This window comes from Coenobita brevimanus, chromosome 117 (genome assembly GCF_032717465.1).
Source record: "Coenobita brevimanus isolate Jiangsu-jjx chromosome 117, ASM3271746v2, whole genome shotgun sequence".
In the NCBI taxonomy this organism is placed as follows: Eukaryota; Metazoa; Arthropoda; class Malacostraca; order Decapoda; family Coenobitidae; genus Coenobita; species Coenobita brevimanus.
This window is the reverse complement of record NC_137070.1, coordinates 7,005,105-7,017,970: the sequence shown is the minus strand read 5'-3', so window position 1 is coordinate 7,017,970 and position 12,866 is coordinate 7,005,105. Positions and strand designations below refer to the sequence as shown.

The 12,866-nt window shown below is 44.9% G+C and overlaps 1 non-coding gene across 1 annotated transcript; it reads right to left on the bottom strand.

The window, feature by feature from the left end:
• Nucleotides 1-11,216: 11,216 nt before the first annotated feature.
• On the bottom strand, nucleotides 11,217-11,335 carry LOC145389504 (5S ribosomal RNA). The gene has a single exon (XR_013895476.1). It is a non-coding gene; the product is annotated as a 5S ribosomal RNA (ribosomal RNA).
• Nucleotides 11,336-12,866: the final 1,531 nt, after the last annotated feature.

Sequence of the window (12,866 nt, the reverse complement as noted above, 5' to 3'; positions counted from 1 at the left end):
TCGGTATGATGTGCGCGTAGTGCCATGAGTCTGGGAACGTGCGAGACGCCCAAATCTCATTGTACACCGCTAACAGCTTACTCAGGTTGGCCTGAGTAAGATGCTGGATCATACCGTACGTAACGGTGGATGGACCGGGACTGGAGCCTTTACAGGATTTAAGGGCAAGGAGAAGTTCATCTAATGTAAATTCGGAGTTGTAGCTCTTATCTCTGTCTTCCGTGGCAAAGTCGAAATTTTGCAGCTCAGCCATACGCTTATGGTGGAGAAAGCGAGGATCGTAGTTGGCTGAGCTGCTTACCTGGGCAAGATGGTCGGCCATAGTATTGGCAATGTCCACGGGATCGTCAATGACATTCCCGGCCACCTCAAGTGTGGTGATTGGTGACCAGGTGCACTTGGTGTTTAGTACATTTATGGTGGACCAGACATGACTTAGTGGGGTGGAGTGATTCACCGTGGACACAAAACTACGCCAGTTATTCCGTTTTGCCGCTCTAATTGTCCTCCTTGCCTCAGCCTTAGCTGCTTTGTAGGCAATAAAGTTTGATTCTGTTGGCTGTTTCTCAAAAATCCTGTATCTCCTATTGCGCTTTGTGAGTGCTTGTTGGCAATCTGGTGTCCACCACGAAACTCTGCACTTGTTTGGAATTGTAGATGTCTTGGGAATAGCAGCCTCAGCTGTGTGTATAATGGAAGTCTGTAGGTGTGAAACTTTCTCGTCAATGTCATCTCCCGATATATCTAGATTGGTGACCCGTGAGTAGTACCCCCAATCTGCTTTCTTAATGTTAAATTTAGGTGGTGGAGGAGGCCGAGAATCGTCGCGTGCATAAGAAAGACAGATTGGAAAACGATCGCTACCCATCGAGTCGTCATATGGGTCCCAAGAGATGTTAGTGTGTATATCGGGAGATGACAAGGACAGATCTATACATGACATGTTACCAGTGCGGTCATCTAAACGAGTCGCTCTACCATTGTTTAGAAGACAGAGGTTTGACTGCAGTATGAGCTCGGCTACTTGCTCCCCCTTACCATCATTCCTCAAGCTTCCCCATTGACAGTGATGGGCATTAAAATCGCCTAAAATTAATTTATGACCCAGAAGTTGATGTGTTAGTGAAGTGAAAGCATCACCATCAATGGGACCACGAGGAGGACAGTAGATAGAACTAATAGACAGATACGTGTTATTAACTTTTACTCTGCACGCGACAGCTTCCAGAGTAGAACTTAGAATCACTTCCGTTGTGGGTGTGATTTGTGGGTGTATATGGCGACTCCGTGACCATCATATCTTCTATACGAATGGTAGTGTTTGAACTGGAGGATCTGGGTGATCCACCAAGCGCATCTCCTGTAAACAAACAACGTCTGGCCTGTGTATAGATAGCAAAATTGCTATATTGTGGACTTTATTCCCAAGCGTCCTACAATTCCATTGTAACACAGTGAATGTGGTGGTTTAAGATTTACAAGAGGGGCCAGTGTGCTTAGCTTTTTTATACCGCCTGCCGCCAGGCGAGTGGCTACCGGGGGACCTATCCCGGTGCTTACTAATGGAAACATCCATACATTGATCATCAATAACTAGGCTCCCAGAGCTCCCCGAGGAAGAACTAAACTTTTTCTCCCTCGCTGGACCAGGAGCAGGAAGGACATGAGGTCGTGACTTGGTGAGGGTGGTCATATTTTTCTTACTAGAGTTGTCAGGCTTCGGCTTAGGCTTGACTGACTGAGAGGCAGCAGCAGCCTGAGAGTAGGAAGGTGCAACAGGGGTGTCAGTTTGAGAGGTGGATTGGACAGAAGGCTCAGATGGAGAGGTAGAGTGTGAGGCAAGAGGAACAGGTTCAGGGTCAGTCTGTGTTTCCACGGTGCACATGACGGGACTGGACATTACCGCCGAAGCATAGGACCTACTCGGCGTGGGAGTTGCATCCAACTCCTTCACCTTTTTCCTAGCTTCGTAGTAGGAAATGCCCTCAGTTGCTTTCACTGCACAGACCTCCTTCTCCTCCTTCCACTTGGGATAATCCCTAGAGGAAGTGGAGTGTGCGCCCTTGCAGTGAAAACAACGTACCATCTCCGATGTGCAGCGTTCAGCATCATGTCCCTGTGTTCCGCATTTGCCACATACTGACTGGGGAGCCCTACAAGTCTTATCACCGTGCGCATACAATTGGCACCTTAAGCAACGAAGTGGATTAGGGATGTAAGGCCTGACGTTAACAATTTCGTATCCAACTTTAACATGGTCTGGGAGTGACACTTTTCCAAAAGTCAAGACAATGGTGGCAGTCTTCGTCCTTACGCCTTCGGAAAATCTAGTGATAAACCGGGCACCAATTACGTCCTGCTGGGCAAGTTCCCGTATGATCTCATCCTCTTCCATAACCATGAGATCCCTGCAGGTGATGACACCCTTGCAGGAATTCATGGCGTGCGGGATCTTCGGCTCGACATCATATGAATGGAATTTACTCAGTTTCATCAAGTCTTTTACCTGGGATGAGTTTACTGTTTTGATGAGGAGGTCTCCGTTACCAAGTTTTTTTACTTGTTCCACCTCCCCAGCACAGTAATCAATAACTTTCTTGATGAGGAATGGATTGAGACTGCTCAAGGGAGTAGAAATTAGAGCATGTAGAGTAACATATTGGGCATTATTTACAGGGATGTCAAAGAGATGTGTCTGGGGCCGTTCAGTCTGCGGGCGGTCAGTCCGTGAATCTGTCGGGGTATCGTCAGGACCACCTCCCCCCCTGAAGGGGGGGGAGGCAGTAGGGTTCTCCGCCACAGAGACCACTTCCCCCTAACGGGGGAAGTGGGAAGGAGGAAAAACGAACAAGGGACAAACAACCGGGGACCACACACCTAAGGCTGAAATTGCCCTCTCAAACCCCTCCAGGGAGGCCCGACCGTGTTAATTCACGCCCCAGAGCGATCAGTGGGGGGGACCCTCCGTGGGCGATAAGCAAAGGTAATCTCAGTAAATAGGAACAGACACCTACTGTTCCAAACTAATAAGGAAGGGAGGAAAGTTAGAAACTAGCTAACCTATACGTCACCAGAAGGGTGAAAAAAAAAAAATGCTAATTGGCGGTAAGGCAGCCCTGAAAGCTAGAGAAGAGAGCAGATGGAAAACACGTCTGCACTCCTCACGACCATACATCAAAGTGTCAACAGAAATGAAACAGAAATGCCAAGAATCACTCAGAGAAGACCCAAAGAAAACTACTCAAACCCCACACTGAAACATCATTCCTCTGTTGGAACACTAAACTCAAACCCCTGCCAAACTGAAGCAAACAAACCAAACCCACCTATAGATTCCAACAGACCATTAAGTACTATTAACTACATTAATTTCAGGTCTATACTTTTCTATTAGTAATTTTTCTCCTAGTAAAGCATCAGCCGAATTACTGAATTTAGCTACTATCTGAAAATCATTGTAAGAGAAAGGGTGGTCATGGGTTAATGAATGCTCTCTAATAGCTGAAAAAGCCATCTGATGTAAATATTGCCCTGTCCTGTAGCTCTTTCCCATATGTTCAGATATTCTCATTTTGAATGAACGACTTGTACATCCAATATACCCAGCCTTACAACTAGGACATGTAAATTTGTAAACAACATCTGGACATAGAGGAGTAGGCACTCTATCTTTGTGATTGAAAAAATGCTTTATCTTAAAGTCATTTACTTGCTTTTTTACTTGTTTTTTTAGTTTTATGGTTCAATAAAGTTCTGTTATTTTCATCAAGTCTGAGCTAACTGTAGAGAACAATTGTAATACCTGATGATGGCCTGAGGTGGGCCGAAAATTCAAATTATGTTGAGAGTGTTTACTGCATTAATTTTACTACTGTTCTGGAAGTTGCGATGTCCAAGATCGCCTGCAGATGTCTTACAAAGATACCTTTTATACTTTACTATATCTACCTTAGAACAAGACAGTTATATTACTTTAGCAACACAAATGCAATCAAGTCACTCAGTACATGGAGATTTAACTCAAATACTTATAAGTACAAACCCTTATTGTATCATAATAACTCATGAGTATCATATCTTTGAGTAGTTACTCACTACAAGAATAACCGCTATAATTATCCCCAAAACCAGGGACTAGCATTAATTATTGCTGGTTATCGAGCAGATGCTAACTGGCATTTATAATTTACGGCCAGGCATGTGAAATATCCTTGTCTTGCACACTCACAATCTCCCCATCTTAGCTACTGCCACTCACCAGATACCTTAAGCTGTCCATGGTCGTGTGACTGTCTCTCCTCTCAGCAGAGCTGTTGTCCCGAGACACTCCCGAATCTGCCCCGTCTGCCAGCCACCTAAACCTGTACTCTGCTGTCCACCTTCATGCCTCTGCTTATGTCTACTTCCTGGAGCACTGTCTTGCCTCTCACTCAAACTGTCTAGCTTCACCTGAATCACTTACATCAAAGTTAATGATGCTTTTAGGTGTACCTTCTCGTGACCTCTTACTACAATTAATTATTCACTTGAGCAGGACACTCATCATAACCCCTGCTTGTTCACTCCACGCCCCACAAAGCGTCCTTGGTACTCCACAAGAGTCAGGCCAAGGTTAAAAGGTCTCATGATGCCTACTTTTAACAGCTTTACATGACTCTGCAACTTCAATCTTGGTGTATAGCAGTATTTTCCTTCTCATGTTTTTTCTCCTTCTCCTCCTGCGCTGTCCGCAGCTGATCCTAAGTCAAGCTTAATGGGTGTGTCAGGGAGGCTAAGAGGTTTAGCAGAAGACCGCCTCATATGTTTACCCGTTTAATAAACTCTTGCCCCACATGTGTTGGCTTCGGCATGGTCGGGATCAGTGATATTATCCAGCGTTTGGCTGTGCTGACACCTGTTTTGTGAAATGGTCAGATTAATCATACTACATCTGTCACACTTTGGTTTAGACCTTACTGACTGAGTGACAGCAGCCTCTTGAGAATATAAAGTAGTTGTAGGGATATCAGACAATTGGAGCATACAGGAGGCTGAGATGAAGAGGTAGAGTGAGTGGCATGAGGAACAGGGGCAGGGGCAGCCTGTGTCTCGACAGAGCACATCACAGGACGGACCATCACCGCTGAAGCATAGAAGGTATTCGGCGAGGGAGTTGCATGCAATGCCTTCACCTTCTTCCTACCATTTGTAGTAGGAGATGCCCTCAGTTGCCTTCACCTTCTTCCTACCATTTGTAGTAGGAGATGCCCTCAGTTGCCTTCACCTTCTTCCTACCATTTGTAGTAGGAGATGCCCTCAGTTGCCTTCACCTTCTTCCTACCATTTGTAGTAGGAGATGCCCTCCAGTTGCCTTCACCTTCTTCCTACCATTTGTAGTAGGAGATGCCCTCAGTTGCCTTCACCTTCTTCCTACCATTTGTAGTAGGAGATGCCCTCAGTTGCCTTCACCTTCTTCCTACCATTTGTAGTAGGAGATGCCCTCAGTTGCCTTCACCTTCTTCCTACCATTTGTAGTAGGAGATGCCCTCAGTTGCCTTCACCTTCTTCCTACCATTTGTAGTAGGAGATGCCCTCAGTTGCCTTCACCGTGCAGACCTTCTCCTTCCACTTGGGACAATCCCTCGAGGAAGTGGCGTGAGCACCCTTGCAGTGAAAGCAGCATACTTGAACAGTCACGGATGTGCAGTGTTCAGCATCATGACTCTGAGCCATACACTGATTGGAACATCTGACAAGACTTGTCACTATTTCCATATAGTTGACATTTCAAACAGCGAAGTGGGCTAGGGATATATGGCCATATGTTAACAGTTTCATAGCCAACTGTAAATTGATCGGGAAGAGAAACTTTACCAAGAGTCAAGGTAATGGTTGCAGGCTTAGTCCTTATGCCTTCCTAAAATCTGGTGATGAATTTAGCATTTATGGCATTTTGCTGAGAGAGTTCCTGCATAATCTTGTCCTCACTCATCACCATGAGGTCCCTGGAAAAGATAACACCCTTGCGGGAAGTCATGGTAACAGGGATCTTCGGCTCGAGATATCCAATGAAACTTGCACAGCTTTAACAAGTATACAATGAAACTTGCACAGCTTTAACAAGTCTTTTACTTGAGAGGAAGTAACAGTCTTTACGAGGAGTTCTTCATTAGCCAGTTTCTTGGCCTGTTTCACTTCACCAGCACAGCCATCAATCACCTTAATAATGAAAGGATTTAGGCCAGCCAGAGGAGTGGAACCAAGAGCATGATCATCAACAAATGATGCATTATTTACAGGAATGTCGAGGGAGGCACGAGTCTGGGGCCGGTCAGTCTGGGGCGGGTCAGTCTGTGATACAGTTGGGGGTCTGTCAAGACCACCACCGCCCTGCACAGGGGGAGGTGGTTACTAACAAATCTCCATAATGTTCCTCACATTTTCAGGTGCAAACAGCAGCCTAAGCCTACGACACAACTCTTAATTTCCAGAAGGTTCCCCACATCTCCAAACACAAAACCCACCCTAAGCCTGCTGGCATAACAGTATTATTATTAATAATGTGCAAGGTCGGGGCGCTCACCATCCACTCGCTCGATGTAGTGCTGCTTCGGGTGTCTGCCTTTTCCTCTCGTCCTTTCTTCCTCTTCTGTCTTTCTTTTCTTCATTCTTTCCACTTCCTTCTGCCTATGGATGACTTTACACTTCCTCTTCTGTTTTTTTTTCCTTCATTCTTTTCCCTTCCTTCTGCCCATGGATGATTCTACACTGAGTGACAAGCCAAATGGTTTCCTGCACACCAGAAAACCTTTTACTACGCTGGGTGGTAACTATATAACCAGATTATGGCGCCTGGTGGTTTAGTGCGTAATTAAGACACTCCAGTCGGATTTAGCCGGCGAAGGTTTATATCCAAGGGATGGTTGGGGTTTATTGTTCACGTAATGCCACTCAGGGATGAGTGAGGCTGGTCACTCATCTTAAATATCAGGACCAACTTGCCTAACCTCGGGCTCCTCTGCTCCTCATGGGACAATATAGGATTGGATGATGGATGGATGGATGGATTATTATTAGTAAATTACTGAACTTGACACTGACTTTTATCCACTAAAACATATTTTTCTGTCCCGTCTTCGGAAGTTATGCAATAATAAACGAAGTTCCCCCTGTTCATCTCATTTATTTTTCTGTCCGCTTCTTCTCTTGTCATTTTCTCTGCTTGAACTTTTGTTTCGATTCTCGATCTGAATATCTTTTTTGCACCAATTATGCGTTTCTTATCGCCTGGGTCCTTGTAATGGTCAGGATTACGCAGGTACAGCGGTGTGTCGCCCTTACAAGTCTTTTACCTGGGGTTGGTGGAGGCAGTTTAACTTGATCATTCGTGATGATCGGGATGCCTGATGCTGTTTGACCTGCAGCCATGGCACTACCTTGAACAGTCGTGATGATCGGGATGTCTGATGCTGTTTGACCTGCAGCCATGGCACTACCTTGAACAGTCGTGATGATCGGGATGTCTGATGCTGTTTGACCTGCAGCCATGGCACTACCTTGAACAGTCGTGATCGGGATGCCTGGTGCTGTTTGACCTGCAGCCATGGCACTACCTTGAACAGTCGTGATGATCGGGATGTCTGATGCTGTTTGACCTGCAGCCATGGCACTACCTTGAACAGTCGTGATCGGGATGTCTGATGCTGTTTGACCTGCAGCCATGGCACTACCTTGAACAGTCGTGATCGGGATGCCTGGTGCTGTTTGACCTGCAGCCATGGCACTACCTTGAACAGTCGTGATGATCGGGATGCCTGATGCTGTTTGACCTGCAGCCATGGCACTACCTTGAACAGTCGTGATCGGGATGCCTGATGCTGTTTGACCTGCAGCCATGGCACTACCTTGAACAGTCGTGATCGGGATGTCTGATGCTGTTTGACCTGCAGCCATGGCACTGCCTTGAACAATCATGATCGGGATGTCTGATGCTGTTTGACCTGCAGCCATGGCACTACCTTGAACAGTCGTAATCGGGATGTCTGATGCTGTTTGACCTGCAGCCATGGCGCTACCTTGAACAGTCGTGATCGGGATGTCTGATGCTGTTTGACCTGCAGCCATGGCGCTACCTTGAACAGTCGTAATCGGGATGTCTGATGCTGTTTGACCTGCAGCCATGGCGCTACCTTGAACAGTCGTAATCGGGATGTCTGATGCTGTTTGACCTGCAGCCATGGCACTACCTTGAACAGTCGTGATCGGGATGTCTGATGCTGTTTGACCTGCAGCCATGGCACTACCTTGAACAGTCGTGATCGGGATGTCTGATGCTGTTTGACCTGCAGCCATGGCACTACCTTGAACAGTCGTGATCGGGATGTCTGATGCTGTTTGACCTGCAGCTATGGCACTACCTTGAACAGTCGTGATCGGGATGTCTGATGCTGTTTGACCTGCAGCCATGGCACTACCTTCATCATTCGTGCCGGGTAAAGAACTGCAGTTTTGCTTTTCACCAAAGGCTGACAAACGTAACCAAGAAGCATTAGATGTATCAGGTGGTAGTGTTTTGTCATTTTCCTGGCCAGTATATCGCAAGTAGTTAGACATAATGTTGCTTTCCTCCGAAGGTCCAGTGCTAAAAGTGCAATAATCCCTTCCAGCTTGTTTTTGTGTAGTATGTACCATTTCCCAGTCAGGCATGTCGAGTGGTTCATCTTGTTCAAGTATGGTACGCACCACTTCCCAATCAAGCAAGTCGTTTTCGAGATTCCAGGGTAACATTTCACTTAGATCCTTCGCTGTACGTGACTCATCCGTGCTGTCACCAGATTCATAATTCCGAGTGCTCATATTGCTCATAAATACTTGTCACCATATACTGTCTGGGATTTAAAATTGTTCCGCTGTATTTTGTCTTTCGTAAAATATTGTGCTGATTCAGGCAGTATTTAAATACTAACAAAAACACTAATTAGAATATACTGTAGACTAAAACACTGCTGAAGATGTTTATACACTTAATTGCAGACCTTGCTTCCTGAAGTGATGGAATGGCGGGTGAATGTGTTTGCGTTGATGCTGCCACGAACACTCTGCAAAAATAGGAAGCCATCGTAAGAGTCAATATACTCTTCACATAAAACTGTCACTCTCCATCTTAAGCGGTGAGCTGTAGCAAGAAAGTACGACTACAGTATATCCTGACACAGACACTAAGTGAAAAAATATGGAAAGGATGTAGCCTACCTGCGTACTAATGTCTTATTATCTCATTGACCTGTAACACGAGATTAACTTAGAGCATGGTGCTGATTATGAAAAGAAGTTATGGCAAAGACATTAAGATCATGACCTCTTGATATCAATAAATGCTCAGCTGCAAAGGAATAAGCTATCAATATGGTCTTGATGTCACAAAGGTGTGCCAGCTACACTTCAGCAGCAGAAATAGGAGCTTTGTTCTATTAATGCCCGTCCACGCGTGTGCTGGAACAAGTGCTGGCAACATGTATGCAACACAATAACGAACACGCTGCAAACATACTGGAAACAGCAGCGTCCAGAACATGTTGGCAACATCATGATGAAGTCTCAGCTGCCTGGTATGGCCACTCATATCCCATCACCTCTGCTGCCAGTGTTCAAAGCTGCACTGAAACATGTTTGCATACATCTGTCCAAGTACTGCTGCATACATGTACCCAAACATGCTGCCAACCGTGTTGTCAACACATGTTCGAGGACACGTGTGGACGCGCCTTTACATGATGGTTAAGGTTAGAAAATTACATGTCTACCATAGGTTATAAACAAGCAAACAATTTTAAGAAATATAATAAGTATAACAAGTTGATAAAGTATAAAACGAAAAAGGGAAAATGACTATGTACAATGAACAGACAGGGGTTTAAGTACAACACATCCACCCTGCCTGACACCACACAGTTACTAAACATATGATGAATTAACACAATCTAAAATGGATAAGTAAGTAGCCAAACTCATACCACCTGGCCCTCGTTACACTACCAGGTGCACAACCAAACGTGAAATCAAGAGGGATCAGTAAATAATAAAAATCATGGAGGGGGAAGGTACAATAGGCGTCAGCCTTGGTGTACGGTAGGATAAGATCTGTCTGTCTGTGGATGATTCAAACACAACTAGATCAGCAAAACAAACACTGTCAGTAGTCGTGAAGAAACACATAAAAAAACAATATGAATATCAGGAACATCACACAAATAACAGAATAATTTTCATAATAAGATACACACAATAAACAGTGGAGGAGGGAGCACTGAATTACATTAGACAGATGCCAACAAGTATAACAATTCTTGGTCCCTTCAGCCAGCATTCTATCCATTTTAAGATATCGCTGTCTATACCGTGGTCGAACCCTCCTAACTAACCTTTCGTGTGGAACCCTATTGAGAGCTTTACTTAGGCAGGATACATAATATCTTCAGGTTTATCGCTATCTACTGCCTCATAGACCCTCGAGAAAAATGATAAGTTTGTGAGGTAGGATCGTCCTTGCATAAATCCCTGCTGACTTTCATTTAGGAGAATAAGTCTTTTTGGTGCTCAGATTATATATTTTAAAACTGACTCTAGCATCTAATATACTATAGTAGTAGCCGTGTGTGTGTGTGTGTATGTGTGTATAGATAGATAGATTATATATATATATATATATATATATATATATATATATATATATATATATCATCATCAGCCGTTTGAGTATCCACTGCAGGACCGGCCTATCCCGACCGAAGTCGGGACGATACAGCCAGTGCATCTCTACCAAGTGGCTTAGGCTGTCTGGTAGATATTGTATGTAGGGCTTGTAAGTGTAACTGTAGTGTTGGAGTGGCTTTGGATGTGTGTGTAGTCTGTGAACCAAGTGTAATCGGTCCACGCAAGCCGACTGGGTGCAAGCATACTTTATAGTAAGCGACACTGGTTCAACCACAGCACCCCTTGTGTCCGCCAATGCAGTACATGGCCGGGTGAACACTCCCAAAGTTTATTATCCTGGCGGGGCGTGAACCCTGGTTCACCCGTGTACAAAACGCACACTCTACCACTGTACAACAGAGGCTCCATCCATCCATCCATTGCTAGACGCCATGTATCCCAAACGGGGTGGCCAAGGGCTTAGAGTTAATTGTTTTACAGGGAGGGGCACTAATCCTCCACCAACCCCACTTGACACGTAGGGATGCCAACAGCATCTGGTGTTCCCAGGCGGTCACCCATCCAAGTACTAACCAGACCCAACGTTGCTTAACTTCGCTGATCGGACGGGAAGCGGTGTACTGAACGTGGTATGGCCGTTGGCTCCATATATATATATTTTGGGCAGCCGAAACTACATGTTCAAATCGCACCAAAATTGGCACAAAAATCGCAAAAAATTCGCTGATGTGAAAAAACTTGGTCCCATCAGGATTGAAAGACTTTACTATGTTTAATGAGCGATCAAAATTTGACCAAAAAATGCCGCTCATGGTGTGAGTGCGTGAAATTAAGGTTGCATTCACCGTAGAGTTTTTGATAGCTTTATAATATACTATAGCAGTAGCTGCGTGTCTGTGTGCGTGTGTATTTTGGGCAGCCGAAACTACACATTCAAATCACACCAAAATTGGCACAGAAATCGCAAAAAATTCGCTGATGAGAAAGAACTTGGTCCCATCACGATTGAAAAACTTTTACTCTATTTAATGAGCGATCAAATTTTCACCAAAAAAAGCCGCTCCAGCCACCCGGTCGTTTGCCGTGGCCGAGTGGTTAATATCTCGGACTTGAGTGCAGACAACTTGGGTTCCATTCCCGAAGCTGCAAATAACACGATCAATTGGTTAGCTGCAAAAAATCTAAGTGACAACGTTAGACTAGAACAGCACATAAACGGACCATCATGGACCCTTTGATATCGCCTTGACGGCCAATAGTGACGTTAGACTAGAACAGCACATAAACGTGGCTCAGATTATCTGAAATGATCGCAACGCGCACGCGAAGCACGAGGAAACGAGCGAGATGCACGAGGAAACGAGTGCAAAGCACCAGCAAACAGGTGCACAGTGCGAGAGCCCTCCGCAGGAGCAGGTGCGAGAGGGCCCGAAGGGCCCACGAGCACTTGTTTAACTAACTATTGATGTCAGTTATCGGAGTATAATTTGACGCAACTGATTTATCACCCTTTGTAAAATTGTGTACTACGATTGATGTCTTCCACGCCTCTGAAACTTCTCGTGCACTTAAAGACTGAATAAATAACGCTGTAATTGGCTGACACACACGCACACACACACACACACACAAAACAGGATATGGTGCTAGTATCGAAAAAATGTTAATACAGCATATGGTGCTACTTAGGAAAAAAATGTTAATACAGAATATGTGCTAGTTGTGAGAAAAAATGTGGAATGGATGCAGAGGTTTAGTTATGGTTTACTGTATTCTGTCAGTAAGCTGTGACAGGGTAGGTAGCATCACTAATATGTGGAAGCAAGGTCCATACATAATACTGTTTTGCTCTGGTACTAAGCTCCACCCAAGACAAAACTTTACGAAATGTCTGCCAAGTTAAGGTGGACGAACTGTTTGTTCAACATAAAGTGTTGATATGAAAATGTTGAAGTAAATCACAGGCACACAAGGTAAAGGAATGCTATCGGTCCACAATATGCGTGAAACATTAAGACTCAAAGAACGAAAGTCACTGAAATATTTGTGGCCGACCTAGCATAGTGCCTGGCCATCCAGGTATGTATAGGTAAGCATCGAATGCCCTGTGCACCAATACGTTTTTTTCCTTGTGTACAGTCTCGAGCCACAGAAACTGTTCGGGTCTTGTAGAT